We start from the raw sequence: 15,968 nt of genomic DNA, 5'->3' as shown, positions 1-15,968 counted from the left end.
TAATTTTGTTGTTTTGTCTTATTGCCACAGCTGGCATTTCCAGAAGTACCCAGACAATAGTGGAAAGAAGGGGTTTTCCAGACTAATTATAGTAACTGCTTAGCAGTTTTCATTGCTTGCAATCACTTTCCAATCCATTTTAAATCCTGCTACTGAATCACTTCCTAGTAAATAGGTCTGACCATATTAGCCCATGGATCAGAAACTTAGTCGCTGCAGACTATATACCAAGCCAGTTGCAAGTCCCTACCTTAACTTCCTTCCAAATCTGGGTAGATGATAAGCTTACTGAGAGGAGGGACTGTTTTTATTTTCTTGTTGCTTTATAATCCTACGATGTAACACTGCATTGTACAGTGTGTATATGTGCTAAGATCTTATTGTGATGTGAGGAATATGAAGCCATCAGGGCAACATAACCTTGTACAATAAGATTTGGAGAGCAGAAAACACCCTAAAGAACAAAGTATGCCATGATTACAACAATGTAAAGCAAATTAGTAGAGAGGGCAGCAAGAGGGCCTCCATCAATATTTGTTGAATTGACTTGAATTTCTAAGGCCTTCCACAATTGGGGTCTGGTCTATTTTTGACACCGCATCTCTCGTAATTTCTTTTCCCATGTCTGAATTCTAGTCAGATTGGCCTTCTTTTTTTGCCATTCCCCAAACATGCCTTTTTATAAAGCACATGCCTTCTGCTTTTCTCTTTCCATGCCTTTGCTCATGCCGTTCCCTCCCACCAAGCACCAAGTAGGCAATACATTTTTATTGAATGAGTATAGCAATGAATGAATGTTAGCTAGTTGGGACTCATGTCCAGTAAGATCCAGCTTCTCCACCCCTTCCTCTAAAGCCTCCATCCAAACTTCCCGCTAATGTTCCTTTCCCTTTTGGTCAACTGGCTGGACACTGAGTATTTTCTTTCCAGAGGGACTGAGAATCCTCTATAACCTAGAGTTATAGGTCTACTCTTCCCTTCCCTAATGGTGATCAGTCTCTCTTGTAGGTCCTAAATGGATCCTGATACATCCCAAAGATTCCCAAGCCTCACAGTATGCCTTGTAGTTGTATTCTTAGGAGCTCTAGGCTTTTACATCTCTCTGTATATGGCTGAACTCATGTACATGTGTTGTCTTCTTGGTGCTTAGCACATGGTAAGCCCTTGATAAATGACTTCATTGTTCCTTTCATTCATGGCACATAGTTAATTGCAGCATCAGAGACATTGACTCAGGTTTCATAATGCCTATTTCAGGATTCTTTTTACCAAAGTGGGTCACCCTATCAATATGATGGTATTGTGTTTCTAAATTGAACAGTTTTGGAGTATGATGTGAATGAAACCCTTTAAGAAGCACGTTACCATATCTTAGCATTTTTATGTTTTGATTTATGTTATTAAATATATAAATACATTTTATTTTGATATAACAAAATTTGTCCCAAGAAGGGAACCAGGCCTGGAGTCAAAAAGATTTGTGTACTTGTTCAGCCTGAGATACTAGCTGGGTGACCCTGTATCTAATATGCCTGGTCAACCTTAAATCTCAGTTCTCCACTGCTATTTTGTGAAATCTTTCAATGACAGAGAGCTCACTACCTTGAAAGAAACAATGTTCTTTGGGTTCTCTTTGCTTCTTTTTGAATTCTTTTGTACAAGTCTTCATATTTCTTTTGATTCTTCATATCTGTCAGTGCTTTCAGCATAGTGATGTTTCATTGTATTCATGCACCAGAATTTGTGAAGTCCATCATTGCATGCATTTGTTATTTCTAGTTGTATGTTAGGGGCAGCTAAGTGCTGCAATCGAGAGAGCTATGGGCCTGGAATCAGGAAGACCTGAGTTCAAGTGCAGCCTCAGACACTTGCTGTGTGATCCTGATTAAGTCACATAACTCTGTTTGCCTTCTCCTCTGGAGAAGGAAATGTCAAACCATTCCAACATCTATTCTAAGAAAGCCTCATTGGACACAAGTGAATAACAAGTTGTAGGTTACCACAATGCTACTCTGAGCATTTTTGTATGTAGGAGTCTTTCTTTGCTTCCTATTAACTTCTTGGGATGCAAACTAAACTGTGAGATCTCTGGTTCAAAGGGCACAAACAGTTCATTAATTTGTCTTGCAGAGACCCACATCATTGGTTGGAATAAATGAAATTGAAGCAGTTCCCTGTTGATAGCAATGCCAATTTGCAGCATGGTTCTGTTCAGATGAAAAGGCCTTCTTTCCTATTTATGGTCTTTAGACTTACAATTTCTGAATCTGGAATCTCTAGCAAGGAGAAATATTTCAGTTTTCTACAGATCATTTTTAATCTCTATCTTATTAAACGGGTCAATGACACCAATGAAGTTATTGAAAATAATTTTGATAGGAGAAATCATTAAGTGCTGCCTAAAAGTTGGTTTGTTCCTGTAGTGGATCCCATAAGCCATGCCACATGTGATGAGTTGATAGGATCATGGCTGAAGGTGATGACCCATCATGAGCTCTGGGTGGCTGAACAATAAATTACTCCTAACCCCAAGCCACATTTTCTCTTTGTAAGGCTTTCTTCCTCTACCAGTTGTCATTCCCCTCTCTATTCTCTGCACATTATTTTTTAAAGATTGTATTTTAAATGTTTCTTATATATGTGGGTTGACTTAGGTCTATACAACAATCTAGATATGGCTTCCAAACAGGTTATTCTAGCTGTGGAAATACTTGTCAAGCCATTGATTCAGCCTTGTGGGATGGAGAAATTCCAACACTAGTCATTTTGGAAAACACAGCTCCTCCCTCTTTTCCTCCTTCCCTTCTTCCCTCCTCCCTACTTCCTTCCTTCCATTCCTCCTTCTCTCCCTTCCCTTCTTAATGTCCACATAGGATATCATAAGTTTAGCTGTGGGTGCTCTGCCTAATGGAATGTAAATTTTGATCTCCGAAACCTCCCAACATATCTTGGGGATTACAGGCTAGATTACTTTCTTAAGGACCTTGCCTCAAACCCAAATCTCTCTGGTTCTCATTGATTGGCCAATGGTCATTGTTTGAGCCCTGATTGGCTCAGTGAATGTAAAGAGCAATTGTTTCTGTTTTGTCCGGAAACCCTGAAGATCTTTCCTTCCTAGACTGATATTTTTTGACTAAGAGAGGCCATACTATTCTTCTTTGTTACCCAGACTTAATCACTAAATGGGTGTAGCTTCAGTCACACTGAGGCCTGTTGAAGACTTTAGCTTAAAAAAGCCAGGGTCTCCCATTGCATCCAGGGCCACCTCCAGTAATCTTGCTTTATATCTGGCCATTGGATCCAGATGTTTCTGTAGGGGAAAAGAAAGTTGGTGCTCTTGTACACTCCTGCCTAACTTAAATTCAGTTCACTTGTATGCCATGGCACCACCTCCCTGATGTCCTGGTCCTCTTTGAGAATGAAGGACAAACAACAATAAAAAAAAGTTCTTTGCATGGTGCCTGACAAATAGTAGATGCTCTATAAATGTTTAATCCCTTTATTCTGTTCTTTTATCTTTTTCTGTGCTGTGGAACAAATTTGGCTTTTCTGATACACTGTAATATCAGAAGTCCATAACTAACCATGCAGAAATCCTGGGTCCACAGGAGCTAGGTGCTGGTCCTACTTCCTATTCTGTATCTCAATATCCAGTTTATATGGGGTTCAGTCCCAGGGATCCTTGTTTTTAATGAATGGTAGGAGGGATGAAGCTACCTTTTTTCACATTGTTCAGCTTATTAAACCCTGACTGGCAACCCAGGGACAATTTTATTTCTATCTTAGGTTATGACTGATATCTAGGATATCAGCAAAAAATGAAAGTAGAAAACTATTTTTGTATGATATCAATCAGACTTGACAAAGGTAATTTATTTTTACAAACCTAAGAAATATTAAACATAAGACAGTACACATTAAATGAATGATTAAAGTAGGATTCACTTACTAAACTATAACTATGTTATAATCTGTGGAAATTCCAGTCCTTAAACATAATCAGAATTTAAAGAAGTTTGCAGCACTATTGATTGGGCATTTTATATTAAATGACTGGTGGTATAGTGTATAAAGAGGTGGATCCTAAGCCAGGAGCATCTGAATTCAAATCTGACCTCAGATACTTTGTATGACACTGGATAAGGCACTTATCTTCTATTAGTTTCAGTTTCCTCATCTGTGAAATGGGAATGATAATAGCACCTACTTTCTAGTGTTGTTTTGAGAATTAAGTGAGATAAAATTTGTAGAAAGCACTTAGCATAGAGATTGGCACATAGTAGTTACTATGTAAATGCTTGTTCCTTTCCCTAATACTTTTGTTGGTGGGCATCCTCTAGGATACCAGCCAGCTCCAAACTGTGGGTCTTTTCAAATTCACTTGCCTTCAAGACTAGACACATCCACACTGAAAGCAGTGTTTAATCAACTACTCAGAAAAAGAAATACAAAGTAGAAAAGACAGTCCAGGATCTAGGCTCCACCTCACCTAGCTTGAGTCTAAACTCTACGTGAAAGCATCATTGGGTTGGAGCAACAGAGTACCATCTGTTCCCTACCACTATTGCAAGGAGTTTAGGGTTCCCATGGAAGAGTCACATTCAAAATGCCTTGTCTGGAAATTGGCTCCTAACTAATATATCACTTCTGTCCTCCACCCTGCCCACCCACATACACTTGGGTCATGGCATGGGGAAGAGAGAGGACATTGGGTCCACTCAGGCTTGCACTGTCATGTCAAAATACAAATTTCTCCCAGTGTTGAACCATCACATGCCTGGAAGCAAGACTCAAAAGACTCATGTAGCTGACCAGATATAGACAGGATATATCAGAACATGATCTTCTGGCTAGCCACCATTGTATAAAAGGTCATTTTCCATGAATGGATGCCCTTCAATTGGAGAATGGTTGAGTAAATTGTGGTATATGAATGTTATAGAATATTATTGTTCTGTAAGAAATGACCAGCAGGATGAATACAGAGGGGCCTGGAGAGACTTACATGAACTGATGCTGAGTGAAATGAGCAGAACCAGGAGATCATTATATAGCTCAACAATGATACTGTATGAGGATGTATTCTGATGGAAGTGTATTTCTTCGACAAAGAGACCTAATTCAGTTTCAATTGATCAATGATGGACAGAAGCAGCTACATCCAAAGAAAGAACACTGGGAAATGAATGTAAACTGTTTGCATTTTTATTTTTCTTCCCAGGTTATTTTTACCTTCTGAATCCAATTCTCCCTGTGCAACAAGAGAACTGTTTGGTTCTGCACACATATATTGTATCTAGGATATACTACAACATATTCAACATGTATAGGACTGCTTGCCATCTCTGGGAGGGGGTGGAGGGAGAGAGGGGAAAAATCGGAACAGAAGTGAGTTCAGGGGATAATGTTGTAAAAAATTATCTTGGCATGGGTTCTGTCAATAAAAAGTTATTATAAAAAAATAAACTGACTTTTCCATAAAAAAGGTCATTTTCCCTTGTCATTAGTGTTAAAGCACACTTCAACTCTATCTCTTCCTATGCCTTCAGAGAAATGGTTTGTTTGAAAAAGAAAAAGTAAAAAATCCCTTGAATTGCTTTGTAAAGACTGATTATTTGATAGATTTCAAATTGTTTTTGCCACAACATCTAGTGGTGATTCATCTACACTAATATTTTGTAATTCCCTGAAGTAAACAAATCCTGATGACAACAGAAGGCTAGTATTAATGGTTACTTTCAGTGGATGGAGAATTCAAGAACTAGCATTATTTTGGGAAGTAGGAGCCATGTTTCTAACTATAAGATGGAAAGATGGAAGTATTTACCCCACCAATTCCCTTCTCCCCATATCTATATGCATATATACCCATAATCCTTTGATGTCTGAACATAACAACTGTCACATCAAGAGATAAGAATTCAGCAGAACTCTGGCCCATATTCATATTGTCACTATGGCCAATAACAATTGGGGTCATCTTTATCCATCTGTCATAGGCCTTCAACTATATATACCCTGGGAACAATTGTTAATTAAAGAACATTGAGGGGGAAAATGTCATTACTTAAATGAAGGTGGTTTTAGCTTTTCTAATCCCATGAGGCCACTTCTTCCCTTTTCTAATTTTTATCTGAGGTGATTTTTCTCATACTAAGAGCTCTTGAGCTCATTTAAAATATAAGAGGTTTGTGCTTTTCTTATAGTCTATAAAATCATTCATACTAAATTACAAGAATAAGGTATGAGGAGTATTATATCCATAGCTAAGACACTGGCATTTGAAACATAAATATACATGATAATAAGAAAAATTTCTATGTTGGACTCAAAATATTATGGTGTATTTGGTTACAGTTGCAATGAGCGTGGCTCAGTTTCTCATCTCATTTTCTGTCTGTCAATTTGTACATTCATCAACAAGTAGCCATTGAGCACCTTTTATGATAAACTGGATGCTGGGGGTTTCAAGAATGGTGATATTACAGAGAAAGATAGGACGTGGTCTCTTCCCTCAAGGAACTGAAAGCCTAACAGAGAAGACACTTGGAAATACTGTAGTATCTCATTCAAGGGTTCTTTAATCTCATTGATATAGGTATTTCCTCTAGTGGAACAGATTGCAAGCTATCCATTCCTCATCCTATGTGATGCTAGATATATCAATGTTCCATGATCCTCTCATTTCATTGTTGTGAATAGATCTCCCACCAGGCAGAACTCAACCTAAGTGACTTGTTTAAGTTTTGCTGGCCTTGGGACTTGCCCATGGCCCCCCAGGTGGTACTGCATTGATGGTGAAATTTAAATCAAGTGTTCTTGACTCCAGGTCCAGTTCTCTATCTGTTATTTGATGCTGCCTGTCTGCCTTTTCTAAATGAACCATGTAACACACAAGTGAAAAACCCCTGTTTGAGTCTCTAAAGAAAAAAAGAGAACTTCAATATAGGCTCGTGGTTAAATCTAGGGCTGTTGATCAGCGTATTCCCTGTTGTCCCTCTGTATTGTGTGGTGCACTCATTGATATCAAACACATGCTCAGAATGCAATGAAAATTATCTTATTTTTACTTGGAGACAATCCATTATCAAATTATAGACAACAAATTGTCCTTCATATTTAGAGTACAAATGACATCACAGTGTTGGGATCAAAGTACAATGTGTCTGACTGGTTGATCTGTGTGATGCAAGCTCAGAACACACTACCAGAAGTAAAATGGATAAATGAAATTGGGGTGTTCTTGGAGCCCTTAACAAAGGGAAGGGGGAAAACATAGCTGGTGCAATTTGAGTCAGAGACACTAGAGGAAAACATCCCAACCCTTCACTGTTAGCTCTTGGAACTGTGAGGTGGCTATATATAGTCTGACTCTCTGAGGGAGAGGGCCAGACCATGCAGGTGGTACATTACTGCGTCATCAGATATTGTCATCATCGACTTGCCTGATGGAAAGTGACCTTTCTTATCTTGCAATCTGTTAGAGAGTGGTCTTTTTTTTAAATTTTAATTTTAATTTATTTATTTTTAGGGTTATACATGTAAATTCAATTTTTTAAATATATTTTCAAATTAGTCATGTTGGGAGAGAAAAATCAGAACAAAGGGAACAACCATGAGAGAAAAAAATGGAAGGAAAGAAAAGGTGAAAACAGTATGCTTTGATCCACCTTCATTCTCCATAGTTTTCTCTTTAGATGTGGATGGCATTTTCCATCCAAAGTTTATTGGAATTGCCTTGCATCACTGAATTGCTGAGAAGAGCTAAGTCTATTCTAGTTGATTATCACATAATCTTTTTGTTACTCTGCACAATGTTTTCCTGGTTCTGCTTGCTTCACTCAGATTAAGTTCATGTAAGTCCTTGGCTTTTCTGAAATCAACCTGTGTATCATTTCTTATAGAACAATAATACATTACTTTTATATACCCTAACGTCTTCAGTCATTCTCCAATTGATGGATGCTCCTGAACATCATGGTTAGCACAAGGTTTTGTAAGGATCAATGTTGAAAAATTATCCATCCATATATTTTGAAAATAAAAAGTTGTAATAAAAAGAAGTTATTTGGAAAGGCACAGGGATGGTGAGTAGAGATGTAGAGCAATCAAATGGCCAACTCTTTTTAGAAATAATGGTAGTGTTGATTTGATCATTATTACTCCAGCAGCAAGTAAAAGGTGGAAGTCCATTCACTTTGGCAAAGGGGGAAGATGTCTATAAAGTGAATCTGTTAGATGAGTGGTGCTGGCCTAGACACGATCACCTTTCACTCACTAGGATGGCACAGCCAGGATGGCCACAATATTCAGCTGGAAGGATGCAGTGGTAGCAGCAGTGGGAGGTAAGACATGAAAAAGATGTTTTGAGCTGTGGAGGCCTGGAGCAAGATACGGACAGACTTTCAAGGACCAGATCCTTCATTTCTAGATATAATATACACATTTCCCCTTCATTTCTGGGTCCATTGAAGTACATTCTCAGTAATGCTTTGTCTAAGATACCATTTGCCAGGACTTGTCATGGTTCTTATTGGTGCCAGATTTATAGTACTCAACACAGCCATATGATTTTTCCATAGTTATGACTAAAGAAAGGAAGGCGACTGTTTATTTGTTCTCCTCCCCTGATGATATACACTAGAACTATATGAAGGAAGTCTACCCAACACGTCTTCCCTCCTTGACAGATATGGCATGAAATTCAGCTTGTGCAATCAGTTCCTGAAAATTTGCCCTGAAGGAAATGTGAGTTTACACTAGGTGTAGCAGGTAATCCACCCACCATTCATGGTCAATATCAGATTGAAAACTTCCATTTGAGTATGGTTATTTTTGATGTACAGTCACAGCAAACAAAATCATGGAACCTGTCTGGAGGAGTGAGGAAGCTGTCTAGTTTTTCTCTTTGAACTCCAGTATATACACATACCCTGTAGCCTGCTCTTTATTGCATTTAAGAAGAGTTAGTAAAAACATTGCAAAATGCCTACCTCAGCTTTAACTTAGTTTTTTTTTTTTTTCTGAAAGAGAAGTGATTCTTATTAGAGTATTAAAATTTATAGAACGGCAAGCTGAACAGAGAGTTAGGAGGAGTTTGCAATGTCCATAAAGCAAGTATAGAACCATTTATGGAACTTTGGAACTTTATAGTTTACAAAACAATCCCCTTAAAAACATTCCTGTGAGTGTTTCTACTTTATAGATAGGAAAGACAGACTCTAGGCTTGTCCACAGTTACAAAATGGAGGGGTTCTAGGATTTGAATTTTGATCTCTTGACTTGGTTCCTTTGTTGTTCTTTTCCCTATACAGCACCGACTGTTGTTCTTATTGTCTGAGCCTGGATCTCCCAACTTTCTCAGGTTGGAAGTACAGGGGCCACTAACAGACCCAACCCTTCTGACAATTTGCATCAAAGTTTTAGCTCCATTTCTGGCTTTCGGCTGTTTTGCTTCTCTTTCAGCCTGTTTGGTGGCCCTTGACTCCTAGGGACTGGCCATACTGATGTTACATGAAATGTGTGTCCTATCATTATTAGTCCTATCATTGCTTAGAACCCCAGAACTCAAGTGACCCATAACCCTCAGGCTCACTGTATGTCTCATGGACTCTTGTAGATTTGCTTCTGATAGTTAAGTTTGAATGTGAAAATCCAAGGACAAGTTGAAATGTGCCTCTGGCAACAAACAGAGGTAGATAGCTTCTTGTGCCTGTGGTTCTCTCTTGTTGTTGAGTCATTTTTCAGTCCTATTTGACTCTTCACTACCCCATTCGGGGATTTTCTTGGCAAAGATATTGGAGTGGTGTGCCATTTCCTTCTCCAATTCATTTGACAGATGAGGAAATTGAGGCACATGGTGAAGTAACTTTGCCCAGGGTCACAGAGATAGTAAATACATGAGACTACATTTGAACTCAGGTCATTCTGACTCTAGGCCTGGCAATCCATTGCACCACCTAGCTGGTCTTGGCTTTTTCTCTAACTGGTATTTAGTAAATGCTTGTTGAGTGAATATAAATGTTGAAAAGGTGCTAGAATAAAACCAGTGACCAGGGTTCGAAATGAAGTTTATTAGGCTGACTAAGGCAGTTATTGACCAGTATAATGATATGTACCACATTCCAAGTTAACTGAAATCTCAGAACTGTGTGTTTTGCCTCAGGGAATGCATGATGTTGTACTTTAAAGCAGCTGTTTAGCCCTCAGCACAGGGGAGTCAAGATGTTAGCTACATTTATGCTACACAATTCAGATCATATGATGTCTGGTATAATTAAACGAATCATTATGGGTAGGTTCCTGTTTTGTCGCTTGGGATTAGGGAAAGAAGGCTACTTGGAGGAGGTGAGTTTGATGAGGATTTGAAGCATAAATTTGCTTGAAGTCCTAAAGTGGTGTACTTTGTATTGTGTTAAATGGCTCATCATTTTCTATATGCATTTTCGTGGGAGGAAAACAGAGTATCTTTTTAAAAATCTAGTTAATGATGCTTGTATATCATGTAAGATGAAATTCTGGCAAAGTATCACTTTACTTTGGAGATTGGTAGTGTTCATATGGAAAAAGGGGAGAGGGTGAAAGGAATATAGGTGAAGTCTAGTGGTATATATGCAGTAGATAGGATACTTGATCCTACCTGGCAACATCAGCTTTCATTGAAGCTGCAAAAGGGACTGTGGCTCATAAGGAAAATTGCTAGAGACAGTGCTGGTATATTCGAGGCTGTGCAGCTGGCTCTAGTTGATTGTTGTTTTCAGTGTGAGCATTTACACCTTGAAAATCAGCAAATGCTTTATTTATTGTTTCATTCGTTTTGTCTAGACTTAAGGAAGCCATAGAGAAAATGTTAATCATGCTGATTAAACTTAAAAGTGTGTTGTGTATATGTGTAATTTTTTTCAGAGAGTCAGTTGCTAAAACATTTACCAGCACATCCTGAGTATATTTTCTGAGCTATCCAACATATGGTTGGGGGAAAGAGTGAAAGAGGGAGAGAGGAGGGAGAGGGGGGAAAGAAAGAGGGGAAAGAGAAGGAGGGGGACAGGGAGGAGGAGGGAAACAGGGAGAGGGAGAAAGGAGAGAGACAAAGACAGAAAGAGAGAGACTCAGAGGCACACAAAGACACACAGAGATAGAGACAGAAAGACAGACAGACAGATGGCTATATAAAGAACTTGCCAAAATAGAACAGTGGTTAGTTGCAGTACTGGCTGTATTCTCCTTGTGTCTATTTTGTGTATGCACAATTTGTTGTTCAACAGTATAAGTAGTGTGAATGCATCCCTCTGGGTTGGCTGTGGCATTCTACATGTGATTGGATTTTTTTAAAAGTTGTATACATTTTTAATTCAGATGATAGGAGATATAAATACAAGAATTGAATGTTCCATATGGGGAGTAGTGCATAGAATTTTTGTTACATCCAATTTGTTTTAAAGTATTTATTAACTTTAAGATAATAGTAATAAAATTGTCTTGCTAATCAGAGTCCCCTTCTGAACTTCCTCCTACATTCATATATTTAATTTTCTCTCTATGAGACCTTGGGCAAGACACTTTACTTTCTCGATGCTCTGGATAATTCTGTGAGATTGTAAGGTGCACAGACGGTGCTGACCTGCATTTGGCAGAGGTAAGGAGTCCCCCTTATGCCAGTGAAATTGTACATGCAGTCCTTACCCTTATCATCTACCCTAGTATTCCTCCCTTAAGACTTTTTTCTCCTCCTACCCAAATACAATTCCTATCTTTTAATTTTTTTTTTTTTTTTTGCTGAGGCAATTGGTGTTAAGTGATTCACCCAGGGTCACACATCTAGGAAGTGTCAAATGTCTGAGGCCAAATTTGAACTCGGGTCCTCCTGACTTTAGGGGTGGTGCTCTATCCACTGTGACACCTACCTGCCCCCTACAATTCCTGTCTTACACCCAAGTTTGTCAGGCATGACACATTCACATATTTGGCTGTAGATTTCATTCTCAGCCTTATCAAGCCCAGATCGATCATTTTATCGAGCAGAATTCTGAGGTCTTCCGGACGTGTTTTCCTTTACATTATTATAGTTGTGTATAAGTTCTTCTCTTGGTCATGCTTACTTTACTCACAGTCCTGTGGCTGCTCCTTTTTAAAGCTGAATAGTGGAGAAGTATCTTGGATTTTGCTAGAGAGTTTCATGGCAGACTGTGCTGGCTGAGCTCTCATCCCTGGTGGAGATGGGCTGTGATGCAAGCACTAGGAGGAAATAGGTAGAAACCACTGGATGAGTGGGCTGTCTGTTAGAGGTGAAATAGAATATAGACACCTAGCAGGTAAAGGAAGTCCATCTAGTTTTGGGTGAGCACTAATGCAATGATGACAGCTCAGTAGAGCAGTGGATAGAGTGTCTGCTCTGACACTAACACATTGTTGGTGGAACTGTGAATACATCCAACCATTCTGGAGAGCAATTTGGAACTATGCTCAAAAAGTTATCTATCAAACGGTGTATACCCTTTGATCTAGCAGTGCTATTACTGGGCTTATACCCCAAAGAGATCAAAAAGAAGGGAAAGGGACCTGTATGTGCATGAATGTTAGTGGCAGCCCTCTTGGTAGTGGCCAGAAACTGGAAACTGAGTGGATGCCCATCAATTGGAGAATGGCTGAATAAATTGTGGTATATGAATATTATGGAATATTATTGTTCTGTAAGAAATGACCAACAGGAGGATTTCAGAAAGGCCTGGAGAGACTTACACGAACTGATGCTGAGTGAAACGAGCAGGACCAGGAGATCATTATATACTTCAACAACAGTACTATATGATGACCAATTCTGATGGACTTGGCCATCCTCAGCAATGAGATGAACCAAATCAGTTCCAATGGAGCAGTAATGAATTGAACCAGCTACGCCCAGAGAAAGAACTCTGGGAGATGACTAAGAACCATTACATTGAATTCCCAATCCCTATATTTTTGCCCACCTGCATTTTGGATTTCCTTCACAGGCAAATTGTACAATATTTCAGAGTCCGATTCTTTTTGTACAGCAAAATAACGGTTTGGTCATGTATACTTATTGTGTATCTAATTTATATTTTAATATATTTAACATCTACTGGTCATCCTGCCATCTGGGGGAGGGGGTGGGAAAGGAGGGGGAAAATTGGAACCAGAGGTTTGGCAATTGTCAATGCTGTAAAGTTACCCATACATATAACCTGTAAATAAAAGGCTATTAAATAAAAATTTTTTTAAAAAATTTTAAAAATAGTGTCTGCCCTGGAGTCAGAAGGACCTCAGTTCAAATCTGGCTTCAAACACTTCTTAGCTGTATGATCCTTGGCCAGTCACTCTACTCTACCTCAGTTTCTTCATCTGTAAAATGAGCTAGAGAAGAAATGGCAAATCACTCTAGTATCTCTGCCAAGAAAACTCCACATGAGGTCACAAAGAGTCAGATATGAGTGAAATGACACAAAAACTAAAAGTGAATGCACATTATAATTTTTAACCTTCTACAAGGTCACCTTGAGCCCCTGAATTCCAGACTTTGGTTAATGCAGTACCCTGGGCTACCCTTTTGTGTCACTGATTTTGCTGGTATTTGATTTAGTCAGTTGCTACTTTTGTTGACATTCACTTCTCTTCATTGATCTCTCCCTCCTTTTTCTCTTTTTAGGACTACCCCTCCCCATATAATAAGCCAAATAAATAGCTGCCAAAAAAGTGGAGCCAAAAGATCTGCCTGTTCTCAAATATGGCATATACCCTTAGTCTGCCTCTAGTTGTGGACTTCAGTTCATTTTAGCATGCATCCATTCCATACCCCTAATCTTGCATTCAAGGTCCTTTATATAACATGTAATCCCTGAAATCAAGGCAAAGTTTATATTCCCATAGGGAAGAAGAAACTGGACACAAATGACAGTATTACAAAGCTCAATGGGATAAATGCAGAATCATTCCCAGAAAGGCAACGTGGTAGAAAGAATGCTGGCTTTGGAGGTTTACCTCTGCCTGTAGCACTTTCTAGTTATGTGCCTGTGGGTACCTCATTTAATTGTCTGAGCTCTGGTTTCCTCAGCTATTAAAAGGGGGTAATAACATTGTAACATCTGCTTTGCAATGGTGCAAACCTTAAAATGATACATAAATTATTATTATTGTAGCTACTACTACAATAAGTATCACTTGAAACTGAGTCTTGAAGGATGGTTAAATTAAAATATGTATGGGAGGAAGAACTTTCCAGGTGGAAAGAGCAATGGTTAAAAAAAAGGTATGGATATGTAGAAGAGCAGAATATGTTCAAGAGGCAACAAATAATTCAGTTAGGAAGGGGGATAGTGGAGTAGAAAGGATATATAGGTACTGAAAGGCCTTGAAGTCTGTGTCAGAGTTCAAATGCCATTTGCGTTTACTTTACTTGCAGAATAAAGTTATTTATGACATTTATAAGTGAGGAAGAAACTTCAATGTATGTCGTTTATGGCATTGGCCTTCCTGCTGATTAGGAAGTTGCAAAGGCCGTATTCAGATCTAGTTTCATGGAGACAACATAATTGGCATTAGAGACAAGAGTTCAAGGAACAACAAGCACAACTTAATTATATGTTTATTCTGGGGGCTTCTTTCCAGGGGAAAAAAACTTGCTGGGCTTTTCAGATGTTTCCCCAAGCCCTAACAAACCAATCATCTCTCTGGCATGAAAATTCCACATAACACAAAGCGGGCTCTGCAAGGCTGACTTTACAGCTTTTACCAGAGTGGCAGATAATCAGGCCCAAACTCTGGCCGGACCTAACACTTTTATTCTTCACATGGGAGGCAGGCCTTTACTGAAAACCAGGTGCCATATCATGCCCTAGAGGAAGATGGCAACAAAGTGGTGTGAATAATGGTCAGAGTTTGTTGGCAATCTCTAATTTGGTTAACTTATAGTGTAATAAATGTTGGACTTACAATAAGAGGACCTGGGTTCCAAAGAAATCTTGAAGGAGAGAAAGTGATCCACGTGTGCAGAAATGTTTGTGGCAGCCCTTTTTGTAGTGGCAAGAAGCTGGAAACTGAGTGGGTGCCCATAAATTGGAGAATGGCTGAATAAATTATGGTATGTGAATGTTAAGGAATATTATTGTTCTACAATAAAGGATCAGCAGGAAGCTTTTGGAGAGGCCTGGAGAGACTTACATGAACTGATGCTGAGTGAAGTGAGCAGAACCAGGAGATCATTGTAACCAGCAATAACAAGATTATGCGATGATCAATTCTGATGGACATGGCTCTCTTTTAACAATGAGATGATTCAAACCAGTTTTAATTGTTTAGTGATAGAGAGCCATCTACACCCAGAGAGAGGACTGTGGGAACTGAGGGTGGATCACAACATAGCATTTTCACTTTTTTTTGTTGTTTGCTTGGATTTTATTTTCTTTCTTATCTTTTTCCCTGTTTGATTTGATTTTTCTTGTGCACCACAATAATTGTATAAATATGTATGCATATATTGGATTTAACATGTATTTCTACCATGCTTACCATATATTGGACTACTTGCCATCTAGAAAAAGAGGTGGGGAGAAGGAAGGAAATTGGAACACAAGATTTTGCAAGAGTTAATATTGAAAAATTATCCATGCATATGTTTTGAAACGAAAAAACTTTAATAAAAAGAGGCCCTAGGTTCAAATTCTGACTCTGCCATGTATGTAACCTTGGAGAAATCTCATAATTTTCTTTGGTTTCAGTTTCTTCCTCTTTAAAATGAGGAGTTGCATCAGATGACTTCTCAGTTGTGTTTTGGCTCCAAATCCAAGATCCTCATTTTTGTAATTACTTTAAGGTTCTAAATTGATGATGCTGCAAAAGTAAACTTTAGTTTCAAAAATTGAAAAGGAAAGAAAATAGAGTAGGTTTAGGTTTTTCTTATGGGGAGGCATAGAGAGAGAGAGGCCTATCTTTTGGGAACAGGCATTTTATAA

This window comes from Sarcophilus harrisii, chromosome X, assembly GCF_902635505.1.
Source record: "Sarcophilus harrisii chromosome X, mSarHar1.11, whole genome shotgun sequence".
NCBI classification, from domain to species: Eukaryota; Metazoa; Chordata; class Mammalia; order Dasyuromorphia; family Dasyuridae; genus Sarcophilus; species Sarcophilus harrisii.
This window is presented reverse-complemented; position numbering follows the sequence as displayed.